This window comes from Columba livia, chromosome Z (assembly GCF_036013475.1).
Source record: "Columba livia isolate bColLiv1 breed racing homer chromosome Z, bColLiv1.pat.W.v2, whole genome shotgun sequence".
Lineage (NCBI taxonomy): Eukaryota > Metazoa > Chordata > Aves > Columbiformes > Columbidae > Columba > Columba livia.
The window spans coordinates 20,301,410-20,320,011 of record NC_088642.1 but is presented as its reverse complement, the minus strand read 5'-3'; the positions used below and the strand labels follow the sequence as shown (position 1 = coordinate 20,320,011).

Below are 18,602 nucleotides of genomic sequence, written 5' to 3'. Positions count from 1 at the left end.
AAATGCGGACAGTGCCGATAAGTGTCCTGACAGCTACATGCAATCAAACAGCTCATTGTCTTCTTTTGTTTCTTTGCTTGGAGGGTTATTTTGAAAAAGGTATTTCTTCTGTGTAATTTAACCAACATCTCCCACAGGGCTGTGGAAAGTGGATGTAGATGGTGGAGTACTACCAGCCAAACTTCAGTGTCCAGCAAAAGATACCAAAAAGAAAAGGCTGGAAGCTTCCCTCAGACTGCTCTTTCTCCCCATCCTCACCCTTGGCTCAGAAGATCCCAAGTACATGGTCGCAGGCCCATGGCGTGCACCATGCTCACCAGAAAGTCTTGGCTGTGTTGAAGCAGGATGGAGTTGTTGAAGCCAGACTACTGCATTCAGACTGAAACAAGGTCAAGTTTAGCTGTTAACACACTTAGTCAAAATGATGGGCTTCTTTAGGGTTATGCAAGTGTCACGTGGCACCTGAAGCCTAAAGCTGGAAGGTGCCTCTGTGACAGGGGTGTTGTGCTCAGGTTTTGTAGTTTGCTCCCTCATAGACACACAACATAACCCAGGTGCCTTTGCCAGCACATGCACTCAGAAGTGGTCTCCCCAGCAATGATGTATTCTCTGTTTTATTCAGCATGTAAGATTTAACCTTGGTAGCCTTGCTGGTGATAAATTATTCTGATTTCAACACTACCCTGTTACATCCAGAACTCCTGCATGGAGCTTCCTGTGCTCTTTCCTGGTCTGGTGCCTCCTTCTGCGGGTCAGTCTCACTTGACATTTTCTTCAGGAGCTGTTTCCTGCCGTGGCAGAGCATCTTCAGCTGTAGCCTCCCGTACTGTGAAGCTGATGTCACACTGCTAGAGATAGGAGTATTTATTTTTAACCTTTATTTTTTTATTTTTTTGGTCTTTCTCTGAGTTATTCCCTTTATTTTATCTGACCAAAAACCCCAGAACAGACAAAAGCCAACCACTGATATATCCGTTTATTTTCTGCAGTTTCCCGGATCTTGCAGAGGAAACACCAGAGCTCCTCTGTGATGCACTTTTGACTGGAGTTGTGTTCACTAATTCTTCCTCCAGCAGTAGTTGCTTCCCTGGTCTAGATGGGGGTAAGTGAGGAGGGTGTTAATCAGCTGTGACTGTGCTCTGAGTGGTGAGGTGGCCAGTGTTAGTGAGGGGAAGCCCCACCTGGATCTGGCTTTAATGCAGAACATAATTCGTGCGCCAAGGGGTCTGGTAAGGGATGGAAAGCACATTGAGGGAGGTTGAAAATTTCCTCAACTTTCACCACTGAGCTCAATGCAAATGGCTAGAAAATGTGTCCACCTCCAACTTCTTGTGCTAGCCTGTGGTCGTCAAGTGGTACAGACATTTTGAATCGTTATTGCCAACTTCAGACAGCCCCAACATATTCTGTCTGCACTGGAAGAAATCTTCAAACAGTTTTGACAAATATTTTTCCATCAAAGTCTGTAATGTAATCAATGTTAAAACCTGTAATGAAACAGCTTTGATTTAGGAAAAAAGTCTCAGCATGAAAAGTGCAAACTAAGTAACCTGGGGTAGTTCTGAAAAACAGAAGAAGAACAAAGTAATTTTTAGTTTCACCATACTCCTCAGTTTACTCTGTTTCTATCTTTTAAAATCTCTACTTTTCCTCTCTTTTTTAATATCTTCCCACTTTTTCAGTGGGGTGACAAGAGAAACCATGCCAAAAAAGAAGAAATCAAAACGTTTTCTTACGCTTTCTTTTTTCTTTTTTTTTTTTTCTTTACCCTTTTTCTTCACGTTTTAAAACTTGAAGTGATGAAAACTGGGACTTGATGTGAAAAAATGTCATTTTTATTTTGACATTTTACACAAAGAAACAAAACACTTGAGTGTGGGGAAAAGGAAGGAGAGGGGAAGAAGTCACATTTTCCATCAGGCACCCTTAAGGTATCTCGACCATAACACTGATGTCCAATTTTCCGAACACAACTTTCAAGTAAAGGAAAACAGCAGCCGCCAGTCTCCTCTGACTCTTTCAGCACTCTCATTCGATCACTCTGACCAGGGTAATTTGTTTTCCTCACCTCATTTTCAAAACTCAGACAAAAGAAGTTATTGGCGCTTTGCCTGTGTAAGGCAATAGGGAAGGGCTGTGGTGGAAAGTGCTGCTTCCAGTAGGTCTCCTCTGCTCTGTGATGGGGACCTGGAGGCCCTGTGGTCATTTGTGTCACTAAGTGCCTAGGCTGGGCACTGGAAAGCAAAGGACCCATGCAGCACTTCTGCCCTAAGCGACCTCCTGAGTGCTGCTGCTGTGCTCTGCAGACATGTGGATAGCAATAACATCAGCAATTAACATGACTCAACTGCTTGCAAAAAAAAATTAAATGTTCCTTGACACAAAAATAACAGTCAAACCTGAAAATTACAGTGGCCAAATATTTTAACTTAGACCGTAAGACCCTCTTTACAGCGGACCGGTTGAAATAAAAGGTCATCTCTCACAAGTTGGGGTGCTTGAGTGTGCGGAGCTTGCCCAGCTTGCCTTGGCCCTGGCCACTGGCACCAGCTGGAGTTCCCAGAGGCTCCCACACATAAGAGAGAGCTGCAAAACCTAAACAAACAGCACCATTCACATCCCAAGCTGTGGACAAGGATCTCCACCTCCAAGAAGGAACTGAGAAATTATGAATGGCACAAGCGTAATGACCCAAGAGCTCCCTGCTCAGATTTCTCCCATGGTTTGCCCGTGTCTGCTGCTTCAGCCCAGACACTCTTTCATGGACTGGCAGAGAGATATTTTCCACTGTTGCTTTCGGGCTTCAGCCACAGCAACATGAGAGCCCCACTGAGACAGCTTCCAGCTGGCAGCAGGGCTTCCAGCACCGTGTCATCTAACCCTTTTGGGAGCAAGCATTGGGATGGCCATCCACAGAAATGCAGCATCTCAACCCACCAAATAATAATGGGTGGTACTACTTGGATAAGATGGATCAGGAGAAATATACTCAAGCTGATGTTTAGGGATCAGGCTGAACCTAGAAAGTATTTTCCATCCCTAGTGGTTAGAATTTTATGAGGGTCATTCCTACACTGCAAAGTCTGCTGGAGAAATGTGAAATCAGCACTGCTTTTACCAGGTTTTTGAAAAGACTCGTTGATTGGGCATTGTTTTTTGTAAAATGAAAAAGCAGCTGTGATTCAGACCTACATGTCCAATGGATCAGGTTAAATTACCCCAGTCTAAGCCCATCTTGAAAATAAACATTTTCCTCCTCATTTAATTTCTGTTGCATATGGTTCATTTCTCCTAATCATCATCTGGGCAGAGAAAAAGCTGCTGTGATTGACAGCAGAGAGAGCAACAGATGGTTCTGTTTTTGTTCAAGTGAGACCTAGAGAAATAAGCCCATTCAGTAGCATTACTCTAACTTTCTCTTTTTAAAGTAACTTTTTTTTGGTAATGAGCTGTGTCAATACTTTCTAAATCAAGCACTCAGATACACATCAACTTTAAATTAAAACAAACATGAAAATATTTCTAGGCTTGCATTCTTTACCAGCATTTCTCACAAGTTTAAGAGCAGATGCTTTCTCACATGAGCATCTGTAAGGGTGCTGCGGCACTCAGTAACACTTCCACAATGTAAAATTCCCTAATGATTGCTCAAGGATGGTACCAAGCACTATGCATACAGGAGGCTAAAAAGCATAGTGAGCTTCATAAGAGCAAAATAAGTTAGTTGCTTGACTGTATGTCCAGAGTAACTACAGATTTTCCTTTGAAATGGGCTGGTATAAGTGGGAAGGCTCTGTCTAGGTAACTTAGATAAAAAGTGCTCAGCAAGTTCCTATCTTGGATTTCCCAGAGAATGAATTTTCCACACTCCATTTTTCCTGCACAGTCAAAACACAGCAGGGCTGGCAAGCAAAGCCCCAGTAATCCTGATGCATAGGAAATTCCCATGTAAAGGAGCATTTCAAGCTATTAGTCTATGGTTTTGGTTGTCTAGACTATTCATCTCCCTGTGTTTTCCAAACTTGCTCTTTTCCTCTCAGAAGCTTCCCTGGTGAGGCTTAGTATCAAATTCCCAAATTCTGCCTGGCCCACAGGGCCAGCAGCAGCATGTTGAGCCCCTCCAGCACCCCACATGCTGTGCAGAGTCAGGGCTCCTGGGGTAAACCCAGACCGTGGAAGCAACACAAACTCTTTGATGAGTTAAGGTAGATGAAGATACAGGTTTAAGGACTTTCGTAATGTGGCACAGGAATTGGAAGTTTGATGCTACCACTGAGTGGCAAGCATTTGTGTGACATTACAGAAGCTTTATTTTCAACAGACACATTTTTCAAAAACGGATCTTTAAAAAACCTGAGAAAATCTGGCTTTGTCATAAGTGAGCCTAATGTTAAAACACTTTTTGGTGCTAATTGTATTCACCAGCAATTAAAATTAAGTCTTCCTTGCCCACCCAAGTGTGTGAAGTGGTTGGGGATATTCTGGTGTGTGATGTTATTTTCTGGGGAAAGGGTGGATGTGACAGGGAGAAAAAGAGTTTTCACTTTCCAGGAGGAGCCTTCTTTGGCTACAGGAGCTGAAGGCAGTGAAAGCCCAGCATCCGACGAAGGGAGCTCTGCCAAAACCATCACCCACTTCCACTGTGCTGCAGGTATTGTTGCACCAAGGTCCTGTGCACTCATGGGGCTGTCTCTCATCTGAAAATCCACTTACATTGCTCTGGTCACAGGAGAGAGAGCACTGCTGTCTGTATGTGTGTGTGAGAGAGAAACCAAGTAGTTTAATCTGCTTGAGCTTTGCATGTTCTTTATCACAAAGCCATAAATGAGTTAATCAAATTTTGACACAAATTCAATGTTCAGGTCTGTGAACTTGCATTAAACCAAGAGCTTTTGGCTTGTGTCAGTAGAAAAAGACAAGCAAGTTTTGCAGTGGTTTTTCCAGTGCTTTTTCACACCAGACCTCAGATCAATGTATAAACCAGCAGTGGTCTGTAAATGTTCAAAGGCCGTGGGGTTTCCACAGCAATGACTGTGACCTGTAGCACAGAGCAACGTAGAGAGTCAAAAAGCCGATCTCCTTCCTGGATGTAGATTCTGATTTCACTTTACTATATGAAGAAGAGACAAAATTCAAATCCATGAGAGCCACGGCATGAACCATGAGCAAGATAATTTACCTACAGCTTTCAACATTGGTCTTCGAAGTAAGGTGCTAAAGCCATGGGTGAATGGATGTGTGGATGGATGAATGGCAAGGACTGTTTTTACTACGTTTATGGGGTACTGAGTAAGGAGATCTTATGGACGAGGTATGAATTAGAGGCTTCTTGTAAGGACTCTGAATATCAGAACTGTTCTTCTGCCTTTCAGGTTGGAATAAAGGCTATTTGGTACATAAATATGTATGCATGCAGTCTGTTGGAAGGGACCTTGCAAGGTCATCTAGTCCAACACCCCTGCAACGAGCAGGGACACCTTCAACCAGATGAGGTTGCTCAGAGCCCCGTCCAGCCCAGCCTTGAATGTTTCCAGGGATGGGGCATCGACCACCACTCTGGGCAACAAGTTCCAGTGTTTCATAACACTCATTGTAAAAAATTTTTTTCCCTATATCTAGTCTAAATCTCTCCTCTTTTAGATTAAAACCTTTACCACTTGTCCTATCCCTACAGGTCCTACTAAAAAGTTTGTCCTCATTTTTCTTATAAGTCCCCTTCAAATACTGAAAGGCCAGAATAAGGTTTCCCTGGAGCCTTCTCTTCTCCAGGCAGAACAACCCCAAGTCTCTCAGTCTCTCCTCACAGCAGAGCTGGGACAGGGCCCTCTGATCGTTTTTGTGGCCCTGTTAATCCCAGAGCATTGGGTAGCTCATACAGAAGAACCATTATTCTCTTGTGTTACCAAAACTGGCTTTGTCCCAATCTTAAATACATTTGATCCCTCCCCTGTTATTACTGCTGTTTCCTTTGCTCCAGTCAGCTTCTTTCAAGATAGCAAGGAAAGACACTCAGGAAAATACTGCAACAAGAAGTGGGACAACCCACCCATACCCACCCGTGACACCAGGCGGAGCAGGCACAGGGAGAGCAGCTGCCTGCAGTGCTGCTCCGGCTGGCACAAGCCTCTGACCGCTCCCTGGCGACATCCTCCTGCAGATCCCATCACCGTGTCTGACGCCAGGTTCAGTTCCATTTTTTTCTCAATTAAAAGGGATGTGAGGTCATACCAGGCAGGATTCGTCTCCTCCAACAGCAAGCTGCATGCTCACTATGAGCTCCAGTCATGGAGACAAGCTGGGCTGCCTTCTCTCTCTATCTGTGGAGTTTACACCAGATACTAATATTTTTGTTAGCAGAGTCTGGCCTCAGCTGACATGTTCCTTTCCCCTTTTTTGCCTTCCCGCTGCTGTTCCCAGTGTGCCACTCCACTGCAGGGGTCCACACTGGGCAGTGCTGGGGAGCACCAACCCCACGGCAGCTCCTGCTGCTCTGCTCACCGCAGGCATAACACCCTGCTTGCTTTAATAGCAGAGTAAGGTCAGACCGCTAGAAATTCTGGTCCTTTGGGGGCTTCCCCTCCCCAAAAGCAAACCTTCTCCCCTCGTGGTGCCCATCATAGCAGGACCCCATATCACACTGCAGGTTCCTGCAAGGCATGAACCTTAGTTTGGAAGCAGAAATGAATCTACAGCAAGACTCCAGACCAAGACAGGCAGAAGAGTATGATATAGATGACATTTAGACATGCAATGTGCAGTCTCTGGCTGATGTTGCCTACACTGAGGACTTGGTTCAGGCTTGCTGCTGGGAAGGAGGCAGATAAGGTCCATTTCCCCTACGGCTGCTGTGCTGGAGGAGAACGGCACAGTTGTCCAAACCCTGTTTGACAGAATCTGTAAGTCTAACCAAGTGTTTGCGGCCAGCTAAACTTAAGACTTTAGCAGGTTGCTTCAGATCCTCTCTGCTCCAGCCACATACACCATTGTGGGTCAGTAAAACTGTGTTTCTGAGTTGCACAAGCACTTCTCTACTGCCAGGTTGCGTGGAGACCTTTAACCTCTGTCTCTGCTGCTCACCTTTGCTCCATCTGTGTAACCTCCTGGCATACTCCTGCGGGTGGGAATTTATTTTTTCTGTTTTTCAGGAAAATGTGTTTGCCTGTTGCCTAGGACACAGGTAATCTGTGAAATATGGTACATTTTGGGGCAGGGGGATGGCGGGGTGAAGAATGTAGTAAGGACCAGCAGCAGAAAATCCCATCAACTGGAGCACATGGTAAAGATATCACTCTGAAATCTTTCAAAAGTCACTTGAAAGGATTTAATTTCCTTTTCAGAGGCACCTTAAGAAGCATAGTTTTCCTCTGGAGAAAAAAAAAAATACTCAAAAGAAGCTTCTGGGCCTAGTCTCCTGGATCAATTTTGTCAGCAGATGGGTGAAACTGAGTGTCCAAGAGGAGCTGAAAGCTGCTGCCATGTGGCAGAGAAGGTAAAATAAATATTTTTCCCAGCCCCACCCCCCCAGCCCCTCCTTAACCATGGGGAAGGAGGGAGCCCAACCTTGGCCAGCCCCATCCCAGCTCCCTGCTGCCTTGGCGGGGCTGTGGTCTGCCAGCTCCCCCTGGACCAGCAGGATCTTCTGGCTTCACTGCTGCAAGAGCAGATAGATCTCCAAGGGCTGCTGTGCATGGCAGTTTCTCTCTCTTGCACACCTCTGAGCTGCTGCTGCATCTTCCAGGCTGTACCCTGGCAGCTGCCTGCTTCACCCATGCCTGTGGCTGGCCATGTACTGCAGCAAAATCAATGTTCTGATCACAATGATGGTGTTGCTTCTCCTACATACCACCATTGTAACTCAGCCTAAAGGTGGAGGCACAGGCTGGGCTTGCTGCCTTGTGCATCAGAAGCGTCTCTGCTCAGAGATTTGCTAACTGTCCTGGGTCTGAGCCTTTCGTAATAATACTAAGGTTTCATTCCCACCAGAAACTGAATTTGGCATTGCTGATGAAGTTAACAGAAATCACAGACACAGGGTGAAACTTGATGAGCCAGAAGTGTCCCATTGCAGAAGATCTCTTTGCCATAATTCAATGTCCCATCTGTTTTGTTAATGAGCAACATTAAAATCAGATCAGTAAATTTAACGTCTGCTTTAGCGGCTTCTGTGTCCTGAGGTTTCTGAGGTTTTTCTAAGGATGTGTTAGAGAAATAAGGCCTCCTTATTTCTCTCCAAAGCCTGTGTTGGTTAACATGAATCTGAGCTCTATATGAAAAAAATTACACCTCCTATCAAGTCTTCCAGGCTTCTGTACTTATTAGCTTTAGGTGCCAAGATGATTTGCTTCTTTAAAAAAAAGTAATATTAAAGCCTTTCCTTTTTTTTTTTTTTTTTCCTCTAAATAATAACGAGTAATGAGTTAACAAGAAAGCAAATTAATTTATACACCTTAGAGGCAATTGAATCATAGAATCATAGAATACCAGATTGGAAGGGACCTCAAGGACCATCTGGCCCAACCTTTCCCAGCAAAAGGGCGGTCTAGACAAGATGGCTCAGCAGCCTGTTCAGATTAATCCTGAAAGTGTCCAGTGTTGGGGAATCCACCACCTCCCTGCGGACATTCTTCCAATGGCTGATTCTTCTCATTGAGAAAAATTTTCCTCTTTGTCCAATCAAAGTCTCCCCAGGAGTAGCATGTACCCATTACCCATGTCTTTTCCATCTGACTACTTGTAAAAGGGAGTCTTCACCTTCTTTGTAGTCACACTGTAATTACTGAAACATGGTAAGAAGGTCTCCCCTAAGCCTTCTTTTCTCAAGGTTGAACAAGCCCAGTTCTCTCAGCCTTTCCTCACATGGCAACTTCCCAGCCCTTTGATCATCTCTGTGGCCTTTTTCTGGACCCTCTACAGCCTGTCCACATATTTTTTGTATAGTGGGGATCAAAACTGAACACAGTATTCCAGGTGTGACCTGACAAATGCTGAGTAGAGTGGGACAATGACTTCTTTGTCTCTGCTGGTGATGCCCAGCGCCTTGTTGGCTTTTTGTGCTGCAGCAGCCCATTGTTCACTCATATTGATCTTGCTGTCCACCAGGACACTCAGGCTCCTTTCCACAGAGCTGCTTCACAACTGGGTACATCCCAGCCTCTGCCGCACTCCTGGATTATGTTTGCCCAGGTGCAAGACCTTACTCTTGTCCTTGTTGAACTTCATAAGGTTCTTGTTAGCCCACTCGCCCAGCCATTCCAGGTCGTCCTGTAGGGTGTCTCTCCCTTTGGAAGTGTCCGCTTCCCCACTCAGCTGGGTCTTCAAACTTCATCAGAGTACATTTGATACTATCATCCAGATCACTTGGAAGAAGTTAAACAGTGTTGGGCCCAACATCGATCCTTGGGGGACCCTATTCATGACAGGTTGCCATTTACCGCTACCCTCTGGGTATGGTCTGTCAGCCAGTTCCTCACCCACTGCAAAGTCCACTTGGCTAGACTGTAATGCATCAGTTCATCTAGGAGGAGGCTGTGAGAAAGCCTTGGAGAAATCCAGGTGAATGATGTGCACTGCTCACACCACGTCAACCAAGCAAGTTGCTTTGTCATAGAAGGTGATCAGGTTTATCAAGCCCGACTTGCCCCTGGTGAATCTGTGCTGGCTATTCCCAGTCATGTGCTTCAACTGATTCATGATAGCCCCCACAAGAATTCATTCCAGAACTTTCCCAGGGGCTGAAGACTGATGGGCCTATAACTTCCTGGGTCATACTTTAAGACCTTGTAGAGGGAGGTAATGTATTCAGTCTTCAGGTACAACCCCCAATCTTCATGACTTCTTCAAGATCATGGAGAGTGGCCTCACAATGATGTCAGCCAGCTCTCTTAACACCCTTGGGTGGATATTATCAGGGCCAACTGACTTGTAGGGTTTGAGTTCCTGTCATAGTTCCCTTAACAACTCTGTCATCACTGATAGTGAGTCTGTGTTTGCATCAACCTGGATTTCTGTTCCCAAGGCCTGGGACCCAACAGTGCTTGTAAAGACAGAGGTGAAGAAAGTGTTAAGAAACTTCTGCCTTTTCAGCACCGTTGGTAGCTACTTCACCTTTGCTGTTTAACAGCAGGCCAATATTTTCCTTCTGTTTCTTCTTGTTTTTTATGTACTTGAAGAACTCTTTCTTGTAGTTCTTGACATCTCTGGCCAGTTTCAATCTGAGCTGAGCTTTTGCTTTTCTAACTGCATCTCTGCACACCCTGGCAATGCTTTTGTAGTTCTCAACAGGTATTTGCTTTTCCATCTCTGATATGTTTCTCTTTTGGTTTTGAGCAGACTCTGGAAACAGCCTTAGCTGTGTCAGTTTTTCCTCAGTAAGGCTTAAAGAAAGAAATGTTTTCCAGAAAGCATATTAAAAATGAAAATCAACATATCTTTCCATAACATGTTTCTAGCAGAGTGAACAGGCAAAGCAGTGCTGTGGGTGGCCACATCAGTTACAGGCTGATAGGGAAAGTGGTCTTGAAACTGGATATTCTGGCATGAGATGATAACAAAGATACCAGCTCAGTGTCTATCCACTTCTAAAATTAACTTAATTTTCTTTTTGGCAGGGACCATGTCACCTGAAACAGGCAACAGGGCAGCTCTGACAGCCTTTCACTGACCTGCCTCTGGCTTACAAGGTATTGGAGAGGATGAGTTGCTTATGTAAGTCCCTCAGCCACTTCTGTGACTTTTAGTTTTACGCTACAGAAAAATACTTCTTGTGGACAAAACTCCTGCAGGATCTGTACATGGGAAGAACAAAGCAAAGGACCCTGCTGTTCTTGGTGGCAGGGCACAGAACAATCAGTGGAGTAACTGGCACTGTGCAGATCCTGTCACTGCAGATATGACAAACAACTAACCCTTGTTAAAAACAATGAGCTAGACAGGGAGAGAGGGGTGGAAGCAAGAAATTGCCCAGTTCAAGGGAGTTCACAGCTTTTCCCACCTGTGAAAGCTCAGGCAGAGCCAGAACTGCTCAGCTGACAGATTACCCTACATCTGTCTTGCATGGAAACACCACTGTCTGCAGCTGGGCCATTATCAAAATGGCTGTTCTAACCCTGTTTTGGATTATCCCAGAGCATCAGCCTTACCAAGAAAGTGTCAGGACACTACTCCAGTGTTGCTAGCAGAAAGTATTTAGAAAATCCTTAAGTGCTTGGAGGTCTGAAGGGCAAAAACCTTAGGTAGGATTGCTTTCCTATTTTTTTACTCAATATGCTGAACTGTAGCCTGCACTTGATTTACGCTGTGACAGAACATTTAATTAATCTTGTCAGTGTGCACGGTTGTGCTCACGGAAATGGACACACATGACGCATCTTTCCTCCAGGGCAGTGCACCGTGGACTGGAGACATTGCCTCACTGTGCCTGGGCTGGTCACACTAGCAGGAAAAGGGACTTCTCCAGGATTGAAGGACACCCTTTGCATCACCCAGCTAATGCTGAAATGGTCACAGCTCTCAGAAGCACAGTTGGGTCTGTACAGCATCTACTCCCAACGCTTCTGTCTCCTGAAGAGACTATATATTCACAGAATCACAGAATCACAGAATGTTAGGGATTGGAAGGGACCTCAAAAGATCATCTAGTCCAATACTCCTTCCAGAGCAGGAACACCTAGATGAGGTTACACAGGAAGGTGTCCAGGCAGGTCTTGAATGCCTCCAGAGCAGGAGACTCCACAACCTCCCTGGGCAGCCTGTTCCAGTGTCTGTCACCCTCACTGAGAAGTTTATTCTCAAATTTAAATGGAACCTCTTGCGTCCAGTTTGTACCCATTACCCCTTGTCCTGTCATTGGTTGTCACTGAGAAGAGCCTGGCTCCATCCTCATGACACTAACTCTTTATATATCTGTAAACACTAATGAGGTCACCCCTCAGTGTCCTCCAAGCTAAAGAGACCCAACTCCCTCAGCCTTTCCTCATAAGGGAGATGCTCCACTCCCTTAATCATTCAGCAGCTTACAAAGTCACTCCCTTCATATATTGCCATAAATAGGTTGCTCCAGTCATTAATTGCATCAAGGAGCCCAGGAGCTGGCAGACTACTAGTGTGCCTTTGGTACAGTGAAAACTTCAATTAACATGGACACCTGGAGCAGAAGAAGTAAGTATGTCTATGGCACTGTTAGAGAACTGAGGTGTCCAGCCAAAACTTGTTGGTCTTGCTTTTGTTTCTACTTCACTCACTCCAAATCAACCCAACAGCTGTCATATAAGGATATGAATATTTGGTAACAGATGTGGCTGCCAAGAACTGGACAAACTCCTGAAAGTCTTGCAAAAGCTGTCTCCTCAGCCAGAGGGATTCATTGTTGACAGTCTCGAGACCACAGGCCTGGATGTGATTGGTACAGGTCTAGAAATGCTCTTCAAGTGTGTAGACACATCCATCCTCTCCTATGGAAGAATGAGGAATTCCTCAAGTGTATATAGCCATAATCTTCTGAGAACGCCATAAAAAACCCACCATGGTGATATAATTTCCTTTTCAAATGATCTTTTCTCCCCCCCGCTCCGCCCCCCGGCTTGTGAAAGCAAGTATTTATTATAGAAACCAAATTAGGAAGACAAACACAACTTTCGCCTTACAGGAAGCTCATTCTTTTCTGTTATAAATGGTGCTAGTTGGCTGGGCTTCTACCCAGCAAGGGCTGCCAGCTCTGTGAGAGAGGTTACTCGTCTCTCCCATCCACGTGGCTCTTTCCCAGTTATTACTACAGCATATATTTTAAAAAAATATTTTTAGCTCAAACAGGCAGGCAATGAATGAAAGCGAATCTGCCAGATGTCCCTTTCAGTTCTGTCCAGTCTACCCATATTCTGCCTTTTCTGGGGTAAACAGATGCCTACGGATTGGGTATCTTTCAGAAACCTCTCACAAGTTGAAGAAATGAAGCAAAACACTAGGCCTGCAGCACACGGCAGCTGCTGGTTCTAAACATGAGGTTGGCATCAGGCCTGGGTTGTTCTGATGAACACAACCTTTTTCCCTCTTTCTAGGCCTGGCTTCTTAGCTCCTCACAAGCTGGCCCGTTCAGAGTATGCAGTGCTGGTGGGAGATGTGTGATGTTTAGCATAATCAGATCGCAATGGACACTACTGGTCCTACCACAGTGTAATTTATTTTGTCTGTTTTGTGACCTTTGAATGCAAAGTGTGGTGACACGGGTTTTCTCATTTTGGCTGGAGCCTGGACGCAGTAAGTTCACAAGCAAGTGCTTGGACTTTTCTCCTAATGATCTCTGCAGAGCTAACCAGAAGGTCGTAATCCAAAACTATAGCACTGCTATTTTCCTAACAGCCCCACTCTTGATAGATGGCACCCGAATACATGCATAAAGCAAACAATTTAATCATCTGATACGAGCAGTCACCAGCTCTTACATTTTGAAACTTGAGGAAAAAAAAAGATGAATTAAGATGAAGCCAAAGATTCAGGTTAGATCTTGTTTAATCCGAACCAGGATATCCATCCCTGACAAAAATGTTGACCACGGCTGTTTTTTTGGCACTGTGTCTTCTCTCCCCACCCTGCTTTCTTGGAAGTCACTGTGCTCTGGCTCTTCAATTAGAAACGGATAACCAAAGGATTGCAGACTGGAAAAAGCTTATCACACTGCATTATTTGTTCCATCACTGGAGCCCTATCACCACCGTGAAATGTATTTCTGCAAGTTTGAAAGGGACTTGGATAAACCACCTGGCCATCCTGTCTGAGACTGTCAACAGTCTGATCCAGGCGGTTCGTCATGGACCCTTGAAAATGACATTGACGGAGTGAAGGAGTCTGTGTCTCCCATGCATATTTTGGAGTGAGGATTTGTGCAGACAAGCTGGTGGAGGCTGTGCTGGATCACCCTGACTGCAGCTCTGCTTGGAACCAGGTGCCCAGGCCCACATTTCTGCCCACTGCGGACTCTTTAGTTTAGGCAATCTCTTAGTTTAGGTGTACGGGGAGGGTGGTAAAGTTGTTTTTTAGGCTGTAAGAAGTGGAGGGATGAGGTAGCAGGGGCAGTCCAGGCTGCTGGAGCACATCAGCCCAGAGTACATCCCTGGACAAACCATGGGGCCCTGAGTGGGGTGAAGAGTGGCAGAGTGGTAGTACCTCAGCCCCAGCTCTCATATTATATTGGAAAGAAAGTGCCAGTGTCGGGCAAAACAAGAGGATTTCCTAATTGATGGAAAAGTCAAAGTCAGGGAGGATCCAGACTCCTCTGGAGATCCATCTGCTTTGGGTAAGGGCAGAGGCCATGTTTGGAGCTGGATCTGCCCCACTCTCCTCCTCTGACAGCTAGGGATAGCTTTCTGTAACCAGTGCAGAATACATCCACCTAACAGACCTCAATGGTCTGTACCTCTGGTAACCAGACTGCAAACTTCACATAGCGTGGGTGTTACTAACACTGCCCAAAGCACTCACGGGACCATGGCCATCTGCAGAGGTCACTAGCAGTGTGTTGCAGGAGAAGAAAACACTTAAACCTAAGGAAGATGTTGCACAAACTGTGAATGTAAACCCTTTTTGGGTGCACAACACTTAGAAAGCCCCATGAGTCCACATTCCCCTCCGTAGCCCATCTCTGTGGAGGCTTCCTCAGGGAGTGGGGTGGTGGGTTTTGCCTAAATCCCCTTTACTGACCAAAACTCACACAGAAACAAGGAGCAGACCACAAATGTCTTCAGTGAAAATACCTCACTTGCAGTGAGTTCTGCCGTGGTCAGCACAGAGGTGGGAAAAGGCTCCAGTGCCATTCTCTCCCTGCAGCCACACTGAGTGTGGTTCAGTGGAGATCTCTTGTGAAACAGCAGGTGCACATTACCTCTGTGCTCGGCATGGAGAAGTTATCACTGCTAACAGGATTAGTTCTAAGTGAAGGAACTGTAGATGTTTAATTACAGATACACACTTTCCTGGGCCACAGCAAGTTTTTTTGCCTTTTTTTTTTTTTTTTTAATTTTAGTCATTTTGTTTTGTTGCCTCTTGAAACAGTAGCCTGCAGTTTTACATAATAACCTCACTAATAGCCCCCTTGCCCAATGTCAATATGAATAACATAGTAATAAGAGGGCCCTTTCTCATAGAGCAGAGTTTTTACTTGTGGAGAAAGTGGGAAGGAGCTTTCACCCAGCAGTTATTACATTTTAGCTGACATCTTGTTACGTGACATAAACAAGTCCACGTGCTTTACTTCATCTTAAACAGTTGATTACCAGAAAGAGACATATCCTGTTGCCAGAGACAGATGGGGGAAAGGTAATAATGGCTGTGCTTGAGCTCAGCTAGCAGAGGCTGGAACGGTGATGCTGGGTGTGCAAACACACCGGAAATAGCTAAGGAGGGAGTCAGATTTTATTCTGTGAGGAATCCTGCAATGCACACCAGGCCTGCAGCTGAAACCAAAACCAAAACTTTTAGGTCAGTTGTTTTCTCATCTTCAGATCTGTTCTTCTTAACATGAAATATTTGCAGCGTTTTATTCCACTACAAAGTTAATTCAAAGTAGTGCTATTTTAGATCCAGTTCACACATTTGGATAAGTGTATTTGACAATTTGGAGATCAAGACTGGAGAATCTGAATCAGTTCCTCCATTGCTTTTTACTTCAGAGTCCAAAGTTTCTGCCATAGATGATGATTTTGTGGACCAGCTGTTCCTTGCTGAAGGCACAGAGAGTGATAAGCAGCAAAGATTTCTGCAGATGGGATTCTGTTCAAAAGATTGGAAATAAAATAGCAAAGTCTAAACTCCATTACTAATTCGGACCGAAAAAACATGTGTAGCAGCAAACCACCAGAGCAGTGATGGGTAGGAACCAGGTGGACTCTATTAGAAAGAAAGGAAGGGAATCTTTCTTCTCTCTAATAGCTGCCAAGAAACATGCTTGCTTCAGCCTTTGTGTGAGATGATAGACAGGGTCTTTGTAGCCCAAATCTCTTCAGATTTATTCCTCCTCCCTTTGGGACATGGGTGCTGTGGATATTCATTACCCATGTTGGAAACATTAGCCACAGGAAGCTCCTGGAGTGGAGTCTGGAAAGCCATGAAAGCCCTAACAGCAGCTGAAAACATCAGTGCTGTCCCAGCACTTGCTGAATCAAATTATTAAGTGCCAAGATAAATTCATGTTTGTCTCTGAGTCATTCCCAATTTTACTGAGTCCAGGGTTTTCAGACTCCCTTCCTACTAAGAAAATCTTCTTTCCTTGAAAAAGAAACCCCATTTTGCTGACAGCAGCTTCTTAAATCTGGAATTGTGTTTTCAGAAGTCTTAGTTCACTCTCCAGTAAATTCCTTTTCACCTCTCCTTGACCAATGAAATAACTGGAATATTTGCATTTTTTTAATTAGGATTTCAGTAGTCATAAAGCATAGGCTAGTAAACATTTTTCTGCAAAGCTATTTAGTTAATTAATATTTATAGATTGAAGCAAGGCTCAAAAGCTAATCTATGAAGTGTTACTTAATGATCACGAACATCTGATCTGAGAATCCAAGATTTCACTGGAACTAAATTAAGATTCCTGCCATTAGAATGATAAAATGAGGGAGATAAATACAACAAAAGCATGAAGAGAGGAGACACAGCTGTGTCTGCCAAGACTGTGGGTAGAGATAACATGAGCCTCCCCTGTTCCTGGGGCTGTCACTGAAACAACCGGGGTGCTGCAGGCAGTGAGTTGTGTTTGTCCTCAGGGGAAAACACTGAGTCCACGGCAGCTGAGGTCTCTGCTCCTACACCACACATGGCTGGTGGAGAAGGAGAAAGAGGAAAGACCTGCCCTTGGCTGTCTTTGCTCCCAGTAGCAGGCTTAGCCTGACCCCACCTGTCCATAGAATCGTTTTATTTGGAAGAGACCCTCAGGATCATCGGAGTCCAACTGTAACCTAACTCTGGCACTAAACCATGTCCCTAAAAGTCTCATCTACATGTCTTTTAAACACCTCCAGGGATGGTGACTCCATCACTTCCCTGGGCAGCCTGTTCCAGTGCCTGACAACCTTTTCCAGGAAGAAATTTTTCCTAACATCCAATCTAAACATCCCCTGGCACAACATGAGGCCATTTCCTCTTGTCCTATCACTTGCTACTTGGGAGAAGAGACCAACACCCTCCATGCCACAACCTCCTTTCAGGTAGTTGTAGACAGCGACAAGGTCTCCCCCCAGCCTCCTTTTCTCCAGGCTGAACAGCCCCAGTTCCCTCAGCTGCTCCTCATCAGACTTGTGCTACAGAGCCCTCACCAGCTTCATTCTCTGAACTCTCTCTAGCACCTCAATGTCTTTCCTGTGGTGAGAGGCCCAAAACTGAACACAGGATTTGAGGGAGGCCTGGCACTGCCTTTCTGGGAGACAGGCACAGCCCCATGATCCTCTCTGGGGGCTGTTAACAGGAAATTGCCAAGACAAGTGGTGGGGTACAGGTCAACACTGCCATCCTTTGCACTTGTGCCACCAGCAGACATAACTCAACTGAGCCCTGCTCATGCCTCTCCACAGCATCACCAGCCAGCATCTCCTTCATGACATGACTTGCTCTACTCTCTCCCACAAAAAGGGTCCGAATAGAAACCAGAAAGTGCTTTCTCACCATCATTCATAAAACATCAGTTGCATGTCCCTTCCAGCACCTGCAAGGGTCTGAACAGCCTTCACCTCACAGATCTCCTTTCTGGGCTCATCTTCCATTTAGACACGAGAGTCACAGTCCCATTCAAAATCCTTGCTGCTTGAGACTTATTATCCTTAAATGGGAACAAAAAGTTTCCTCTGATTTGATTAAGATTAGACCTTGTTTTTTCAGACTCTCCATACCTCATTACCATCTCAGTAATACATCGAGGAGAAAAGACATATAGTGGCTCCCCTTGCAGCTGCAACCCACGAAGCTGAGGCATTTTAGCAGATGTAACTCATTTCCCTTGTTTAGCAGCACCTGTGGTGTTATGCTTTGCTGCTCTAGCATGCTGGTATGCTTAAGGCTTTTTACATTATCAAATAACTTAGCACCTCATTTCGCTGGTGGGTGTTTGCCTTCTGGTTGGTCACACCCTGGTTTGTTCCCAGGATTTTTTGTTTGGAGTGCACTGTTTTCCCCCTCAAAATTAAGCCTGGATGATATTTATGGATTTTTAGCTTCAGAAACTACATTCTGGATGGATGAAACCTTCACCACCATCTCAACAGGCCTCTGATTCTGCCAGTTTGTCACATCCAGTCCTTGTACATGCAACTTCAGCCTCCTGCTCTAAAAACATCCACTGTAGCACAACCCTCACATTTCATTAGGCAACTGAACAGAAAGAAGAAGAAAAATGAAAAAAGTGGGATAATTTAGGGGCCCAAAGTACCCTAGAGGTCACAGAGGAGCCTCAGTCAAATGCTAACCAGGGTGGTCAGCTTTGAGCACCTTGAGTAAGAGCCAGTCCATCATACTGCAGGCCCAGGGATCATTAGCTGGGACTGATACTTTCAGTAATGTTGTTCTAGCCATGTGCTGGCGAAATGTTTCTCACAAGCCAGGGAGCTACTTGCTCTTGGGAAGGCTGGATG

General features: G+C 45.1%; 1 long non-coding RNA gene across 1 annotated transcript; it reads left to right on the top strand.

Annotated features, from left to right (window-relative positions):
• Positions 1 to 367: 367 nt before the first annotated feature.
• On the top strand, positions 368 to 10,938 carry LOC135577462 (uncharacterized). The gene is made up of 3 exons (XR_010469269.1): positions 368 to 5,211; positions 7,338 to 7,489; positions 10,608 to 10,938. It is a non-coding gene; the product is annotated as an uncharacterized LOC135577462 (long non-coding RNA).
• Positions 10,939 to 18,602: the final 7,664 nt, after the last annotated feature.